This window comes from Grammomys surdaster, unplaced genomic scaffold (assembly GCF_004785775.1).
Source record: "Grammomys surdaster isolate TR1022 unplaced genomic scaffold, NIH_TR_1.0 126313, whole genome shotgun sequence".
Lineage (NCBI taxonomy): Eukaryota > Metazoa > Chordata > Mammalia > Rodentia > Muridae > Grammomys > Grammomys surdaster.
Genome location: NW_021621113.1, coordinates 10,884,921 through 10,893,472, shown reverse-complemented (window position 1 = coordinate 10,893,472; position 8,552 = coordinate 10,884,921). Strand labels below are relative to the sequence as shown.

General features: G+C 45.4%; 1 protein-coding gene across 12 annotated transcripts in view; it reads right to left on the bottom strand.

The window, feature by feature from the left end:
- Eif4g3 (eukaryotic translation initiation factor 4 gamma 3) overlaps window positions 1-8,552 on the bottom strand; it is a 221,703-nt gene that overhangs the window by 148,644 nt on the left and 64,507 nt on the right. For 10 of the 12 annotated variants that reach the window (XM_028759686.1, XM_028759672.1, XM_028759680.1 and 7 more), the window contains exon 3: window positions 6,929-7,057. The exons of the other annotated variants lie outside the window; for them this stretch is intronic. The gene's annotated coding sequence lies outside the window, so the exon portion shown is untranslated. The remainder of the gene's footprint in view (window positions 1-6,928; window positions 7,058-8,552) is intronic. 12 annotated transcript variants of the gene reach the window in all.

The window sequence follows — 8,552 nt, the reverse complement described above, 5'->3', positions numbered from 1 at the left end:
ACACACACACACACACACACACACACACACACACACACACACACACACATATAAATAAATTAGTGATCATCCATAGGAAAAAAAATTCATTGAGTAGACAGAAAAAGAAGGGTGCAATTCAATAGCCTGAGACTTGTTTTGTGTAAGAAAAGCAAATGTGGTCCATCAACTGGTGGACAGTTTAGAAATGACTCTTGCACCTTAGAGGTTTTGACTAAGAGGCCATCTGTGGTAGTCTGAGTAGTTCTAGCCCATAGGGAGCTAGTTGTTGGAGAAGTGTGTTGCTGTGGAGATGGGCTTTGAAGTCCTATGCTCAAGCTCCGCCTAGCACAGAGTAGTACCCTCCTGGCTGCCTGCAGAAGTCAGCCAGTCTTCTGCTGCTGCCCTTGGATCAAGATGTAGAACTCTCAGCTCCTTCTCCAGCACCATGCCTGCTTGGATGCTGCCATGCTTCTCAGCATGATGATAATGGACTGAACCTGAAAGTGTAAGCCAGCCCCAACTAAAGGTTTTCCCTTATAAGAGGTGCCTTGGTCACAATGTCTCTTCATAGCAATAAAATCCTAACTAAGTTACAGAAGATGCTGTGTCAAAAGAAAGGAAGGGAGGCTGGGCAGTGGTGCCGCATGCCTCCAATCCCACCACTCAGGAGGCAAAGGCAGGAGGATCTCTGAGGTCAACCTCCTATACAAAACAAGCTCGAGGACAGCCAGGGCTACACAGAGAAGCTGGCTTGAAAAACAAAGAGGAGGGGAAAAGAAGTGCTTATATATTGAGCTGGAAAGATGATTCAGTGGTTAAGAGCACTGATTGTTCTACCAGAGGTCCTGAGTTCAATTCCTGGCAACCACATGGTGGCTCACAACCATCTGTAATGTGATTCGATGCCCTCTTCTAGTCTGAGGACAGCTATAGTGTATTCATATAAATAAAATAAATAAATACATAAATAAAAGTGCTTATGTACTGACTGCTCTTTTCAGTTCACAAGCTTTCAACCAGCCCCTTATAAAGGCGACAGTCCTTTACTGAGTTGCCTCACCCCTTCTTACACCCCTACGAACTCTATCCTTCTCCCAGCAAACTGGATATACAGATTATCTCAGGCCAGTACTCTGTGTGACTGTGGTTCCCTCTGTTGACCTTTCCTCCATGGTTCTACCGGTCCACCCCCGCAACCTGCTGAAACACATACGTGCAGAAGATGTTTCTGCCAGAAACAGTAGCAGCGCTTGGAGTGATCCAACTGTGTTCCTAGTCTCTATATACGCGACCCGCTCCAGGCCTGGGGCTCTTTCTAGCCCAGTGGCAGAGCACCTGCAGCACATGCTGACTGATCCCCAGCATGGCACTCCTAACAAAAGACAAAGTGAACCCTACATACATTTCTCCTTCCCAAGATTAACCTGTACGTGCTGATTTCTCTGAGGAAATAGCAAGGCTCAGAAGTATTTTGAAAACAAACAAATAAACAAACAAAAACCAGAAACAAAAATGACTATATGAAGCACTGAATGCCTCATTAGAGTTCTAAAAGTGGCAGCATTCCTGCTGCTCAGATCTGCAGGAAGTACAAGTGTCTACTGAGGAAAACCTGCAGTGCAAAGGAAGAAGACTATTTTTTTAAAACTTACTCAAAACAGCAAGTGACAGCAAGAAGAGTGCCCAGTTGTGTCCAGAAAACTCTGCTCTTTGCCCTGGCAGAATTTAGGTGTGAAACGAGGAGCGCCAATCAAAGGCCAGACCCACAAGAAAGACATGAGGAATGCCCATGAAACCACCATCAGTTTGATTCTTGTAAAGTCATGTTCGATTGGAACTGATCTGATACACTGAGCCTTCTAATGTGGGTTCTACCAGTGTAGACAGTGTAGGTTTGCCAAGAAGAGCCTTAACCTTTGGTCTCTCTGTGTGCAACCAGGGTAGTGTCTACTTAGTCACTAATCTAACAACAGCACATAAAATCAAATGTGGAATTTTTTAATCCCTGGGCTATTTTTGCAGCTGTGTACAAAGCACAATGAAATCAGCATCCAAAAGCTGCTCTTGCTTGGTTCAAGGTAATCAGCAGACTGCTAAGATGAGGGAGGCACTAACAGAGCCTCACTGACAAGTCCTGTTCATAAATGACTGCAGCTGCCCTGCCAACAAAGGCAAAAGGTGACAGGCTGTGGAAATTCCCCATCCTGTCACACAAAGCCACCATGAATAGAGATAACCCCACAATTCTGCATCATATCACACACAAACCATTTGATCGTTCAGGTATTCATAGCCTATTCAGTTCTTTTAGGAACTTGGCCTGATCCTGCCGACTCAGCCCCCAAGCATCAGGGTTACAGACAGGAGCCAAAACAGCAGGACACTATTTACTTATTTAATGACAACTGCAAAGACAGCTGACCGTATTTGTTCTAGCTAAACATGATGATATACTGTAATTCTAGCATATCAGGGACCGAGGCAGGAGGATTGTGAGTTCAAGGCCCCCCAGCCCCCCAGTTAAATGGTAAAGTCCATGGAAGGTTGAGCTATACAAGACCCAGGCTCATACAACATGAACAACAACAACAAAAAAGGCAATAGTTTTTGAAAATTTTATCAACAAATATATTTTTAGGTGTGACAACATATTATCAAAAACAAGCAAACAGCAGCTAACACCAAGAAAGCATGTGTGCAGTCAGTACTACAGCAGCAAGAAGTCCCAGGATGCCTCCAGTTGGCTGCCACACCACACTCCCTCAAAGGCACTGTAGACAGAATGTACTTCAAAGGAGAGGGGAGGAAGGACTGGAAATGTGTGTCAGCACTTAAGAGCACTTGGTGCTCTTGCGAATGATCCAAGTTCTCTTCCCAGCACCCCATCAGGTGGTTCATAGTCATCACTGACTCTAGTTCCAGGGGTTCTGAGCCCCTCGTCTGATGGAATACACACACACACACACACACACACACACACACACGCACAAATGCACATACATGTGGGCAAACACCCATATACATAAATTTAAAACTCTCTTTACAAAAATGGAAAGGGCCGGGCGGTGGTGGCGCACGCCTTTAATCCCAGCACTTGGGAGGCAGAGACAGGCGGATTTCTTAGTTCGAGGCCAGCCTGGTCTACAGAGTGAGTTCCAGGACAGCCAGGACTATACAGAGAAACCCTGTCTCGAAAAACCAAAAAAAAAAAAAAAAAAAAAAAAATGGAAAGGGTCAGGCAGTGGTGGCGCACGCCTTTAATCCCAGCACTTGGGAGGCAGAGACAGGTGGATTTCTGAGTTCAAGGCCAGCCTGGTCTACAGAGTGAGTTCCAGGGCTACACAGAGATACCCTGATTCAAAAACCAAGAGAAAAAAAGAAAAAAGAAAGAAAAAAATGGAAGGAAATATAAAACATGCAAATTTTACTTTGTTTTCCTTTTTTTTTTTGTTTTTTCGAGACAAGGTTTCTCTGTGTAGACCTGGCTGTCCTAGAACTCACTCTGTAGACCAGGCTAGCCTCAAACTCTCGAACTCAGAAATCCGCCTGCCTCTGCCTCCCAAGTGCTGGGATTAAAGGTGTGCGCCACCACCACTCGGCTAGTTTTCCTTTTTTAAGAAAATTTAACACTCATCTATTTTGAGAAAATATGATTAGGGGAAAAAAAGCTTCTTGTCAAAGTCATGAAATTACAATTGTGTTTTCCTCATAAAAATGGAAAACTTTAAATATACAAAAGTTTCCACTAAGTAAAATCATTAGTTGTGTTAAAATAGAAAGCTTGGCCTAGTGGCAAAAGCTTTCTATTTTCTGCTTTCTGCTACTGGAGAGATGGAAGCAGGAAGAGCTCATAGGACACCTGGTGAACAACTCTTCAAGCAGGTGAGAGTCTGCTTCAAAACAGTGAGTAAGCAGAGGACTAGGGGCAGAGTGTAGTGAGTACTCTTGTCTGGAGCAAATATGCACATGATTGGACATGCAAGCACGTTCTCGTTCTCTCTCTCTCTCTCTCTCTCTCTCTCTCTCTCTCTCTCTCTCTCTCACACATGCAAGCACGCTCACAGCTATGCTCACGGCTCTCTCTGTTCCTCTCTCTCACATGCAAGCTCATGATCTCTCCCTCTGATACAAACTCAAGCAAGCTTTCTCACACACACATGCAAGCTTGTGCGCTCTCTCTCTCTCTCTCTCTCTCTCTCTCTCTCTCTCTCTCTCTCTCTCATACACACACTAGGTAACTCACCAAATCAGGTGCAATCTCACAGACAAAAAAAAACACCAGCTGTTTTTATTAGTAGTAGCTGGCAGCCCTTTCCCAGCTTCCTGGCTATTCATATGTTTTAGCATCTAAAGGAAGCTGAAGGAACAGCAAAAAGAATGGTTCTTGTGGCCTTACAAGTGACATGGGTGAGAACACGTCCTTTCTTAAATGCAAACTGCAGTCCTAGCAAGCCCTGACTTCCCAGAAACTGAAGAGCTTTGGGCCAGCTGTGAAGGTCTCTCTCCTTATTTACCAATTACCGGTTGCTTGCCTTTCAGCTCAAAAGTCACCCTATTTGCCTATGATGGGAAAATGGATCTGGCTCTATAAATATTTCAGCATCTCAGCTGGCACACTGTTGTCAACGGAGGATGCTACATAGGCAACACTGCAGGGGACTTTGCCTTCTGGCTTCTGCGATCCTGATAGTGGCTCCAAACTCTGGCTTCTCTGATCCCCTGACAGGCACACCTTGTTCACTCCAGATATGGGCAACAGCTGTAGTGAAAATGAGGGAATCTTGGTTTCTTTTAAAAATATAGAAATATTATAGGAATATGTTTTCATTTTAATCCTAGGTGTGGGATGTGGGGCTGCTTCAGATTGTCCACAGGGGCTCTCTATGATCTGCCTCATGCTCTATCAGAAGCGTGATTCTGCCAACTACAGATAACCTCTGTGATAGCGTGACTGAATTCTGGTGACTTCTCAGAGGGTATATAAATGCTAGAGTTCCAAGAAGCAGGTAGGCTGTTGGTTGTGCTCAAAGAAGAAACAAAGAGAAGAAATTAGATATCCTGACAGCCAAGATCAAATTTGCCCCAAGGAACTCGAAAAGCCCCTACCAGCAGGAAGCAGTCTAACCATAATGCTGCTCCATTTTGGACCCTGCCATCATTCAGGGATCTCTCTCCTTTCCTCTCTATCCTTTTTTCTCTCTTATCTAGTGCTATGGGATTGAAAGGTTGGAAGAAAAAAAGAGCATACAAAGTAACAAAAGCCAGCTACAGGCAGCAGTGCACAGCAGCCAAGAGCTAACTCCTCTGGCCGATTTTAGTAGAGATGCTTCCTGAGAACAGCCTTCCCTCACGAGCACAAAGGGAGAACTGCAGCAAGCTCCACTCAGCACATCACACCACTTCCTTTGGAAAAGGTCCAGAGCTACCAGGAGAACCAGGAAGAGAACACTATTTACTTACTCAGGCACCCAGGCAGGCAGAGAAGGCAGCTTTTGCAATGCAAAGTCCACCCCTGGTGACATACTTCTTCCTACAAGGCCACATCTATGAGCCTATGGGAGCCACTGTTATTCAAAACAACACAGCCTGGATCTACTAGGCTTGAAGGCAAGCCTGTGGTGTATTCTTTTGACTGATGATTTATGTGGCCCACCTCACTGTGGGTGGTGGTCCTGGGTACTATAAGCAAGCAAGCTGAACAAGCCGGTAGCAGTGCTTCCTCTGGAACCTCTGCTTCCCTTCAATGGTGTATTGAAGTCTGTAAGCTGAAATAAACCCTTTCCTCCCCAGTTGCTTTTGGCCAGTGCTTTTAAAAGCACCTGAAAGCAAACTAACACATTTTTTAAAGAATGGCTCAAAACTTAGCAGGTCTTCTTGGACTTTCCACGAAGTGAATCTAAGTGTGTGCCAGACTATAAAGTCACGAGATGACAGGACAAGAGCCTGGAGCTCAACTTTCACTGCTGCAAACTCCAACCCTCCTTCACCCAGTGTCGTCACAAGTCCTGGACCATGGGCACTGCATCAGCTCTTTGTGAGAAGTCAGTATGAGAGAAAGAAGCTTTGCCAACACTCTACAGGACAGAATGTTACTGTGCCGCACTAGTGACCTTCCTTCCACATGAGAAATGTGCATGCACCCACCACTCCCACACACCTGAGTCCTTTCTCTTCATGCAAAACACCTGTACTACAATCCATCACACTCGATTCACGATAGTCAGTGTTCCCTCAGGATGCTGCAGTTTTCACTTGATGAGATTCAGACCTTAGTTACAGGTTAAATGGTGCTGTTCAAGAGCCTATGTACATGGGGCTGGAGAGATGGCTCAGAGGTTAAGAGCACTATCAGGTCTTCCAGAGGTCCTGAGCTTGGTTCCCAGCAACCACACGGTGGTTCACAGCCATGTGTCATGTGATCTGATGCCCTCTTCTGGGGTGCAGCTGTACATGCAGTACATAGACCACTCATACATAAAATATATAAAAAAAAATTCTACGTACACAGGTAAGAGTTTAAGTATTTTCCTTTTGTTGTTGTTGTTGGGTTTTTTTGTTAGTTTTGTTTTTTGAGAAAAGGTTTCTCTGTGTAGACCTGGCCATCCTGAAACTCACTCTGTAGACCAGGTTGGCCTCAAACTCACAGAGATCTGCCTGCCTCTGCCTCCCATGTGCGGGGATTAAAGGTGTGCATCACCACGTCCAGCAAGGATTCAATTTCTTAAGTAAATAAGAAAAACTAAATATAAGTTGTTTCTTTTTTAATTAGTCCAAGATGAAAAGCATGAGGTGCCAGCGGCCAGCAGACACACAGGCCAGGGTCCCGGCCTCGGAGGCTTGCACTAATGGCCAGCAAGCAGAGTCGTCCTTAGAGAAACCAAAATCCCAAGATTACAAGGAAACATCCTTTAAAAAGAAAACAAAACATAAAGCCTGCGGTTCTTACTTGAGAGAGTCCAGGGGACGATGCATGTCCCGGGGGCGTGGCCGCAAGATTGGGGTGCCCCTTGTTTATTTCATGTGCTGAGTAAGGGGAAGGGGTCGGGGGTCCTGGCTGTCTTGCTACTTGTGTTACCTGTGAGGAAATAAACAGCAACAGATTAGTGACCTGATCTATAAGTACAGCTGAACTGGTTAAACCACTTTTTAAGGCCTGTAGGTGGTGGCACACTCCTTTAATCCCTGCACTGAGAAAGCAGAGGCAGGGGGATCTGAGTTCAAGAACAGCCTGGTCTACAGAGTAGGTTCCAGGATAGCCAGGGCTACATGGAGAAACACTGTCTTGAAAAAAACAAAACAAGAAAAACAAAAATCACTTTAAAAATTGGACTCTATCTCCCAAGTCACAGGGAAGCTTAAGCACTAGAATGAATAGGGCTTACCATTTCAGAATACACAAATATTTCCACCTGTTTGATAAATTTCTAAAGCATAATCTCAACCTCCCAAGTCCTAAAACAAAAACTATTCTAAATGGGATGATACTTAAAACTATACCAAGCATTTTGACGAAAAAACAAGAAAACAGAAGGCTAAGGGTGTGGAGGGGACTGTAGAACCCAGGGAGAGCTCTGGAAGTGACATAGCTTCTCTGAGAATTGCATAACATGTTTGTCAAGACTCTCAGGACATCCCGAGTGATAGCGCCTGCCTATAATATAATTCCAGCCATCTGGAGGAGTGTGCAGGAGAATCCTGAGCTCAGAGATGGCTGTGCTAGACAGATAGGCTGGCTCAAGAGAAAAGGCAAAAGGTTGTAAGAATGCTTTTGTCTGGCACTCCACGAAGCCTGGGGTCAAACCCTGGCAGCACATAGACTGGGTGTGGTGGTCCCGGCTGTTATTCCAGCTCTCGGAGACACATGTATGAAGACGGGGAGTTCAAGATCATCAGTGGCTACCTGGGTAGCAAGCTCAATTTCAAGGCTGGCCTGGGCTCCATGACACTGTCTCAAAATGAAGAACTGTGGGACAATGAATGACAAGGACAGCCATACTCCCAACTGCACTGGTTTGAGGCTCACTCCCCTCACTAACTTTAGATGGCATGAAAGCACACCTCCAAGTGGATGACTGACTCGGGTGAGCACGACTACAGAGCCTACAGGCTCATCGACATGTCCAACTACAGATTACTGGAAATGTCTCGGGAACAGTGAAGAGAGAAGACACTAGTCTTGTACGTTGGCCAGCGAGGCACATTCAATGCATTTTCAACTGACTCAGTGAGAAAGCACTTGCTACAAAAACACCAAGATCCACATTTGATCCCAGTACCAAAACGAAAGATGCATGGTGACATGCCTGTAAACCCTGCTCTGGGGGAGAAGGGTATGGAGACTGGGGATCCAGAGATCAATTATCCACATGTCTAGCCAACTAGTAAGGGCATGGAGACTGGGGATCCAGAGATCAATTATCCACATGTCTAGCCAACTAGTAAGCCCCGGGGTTCATGAGACTCTGCTTCCAAAAGCAAGGTGGGCAGCCACAGATCAGGACCTGCCATCAGCCTCTGGTCTCCACACATCTTACACAGGGGTGTACACTGGTGCACATGCGCACACAGAA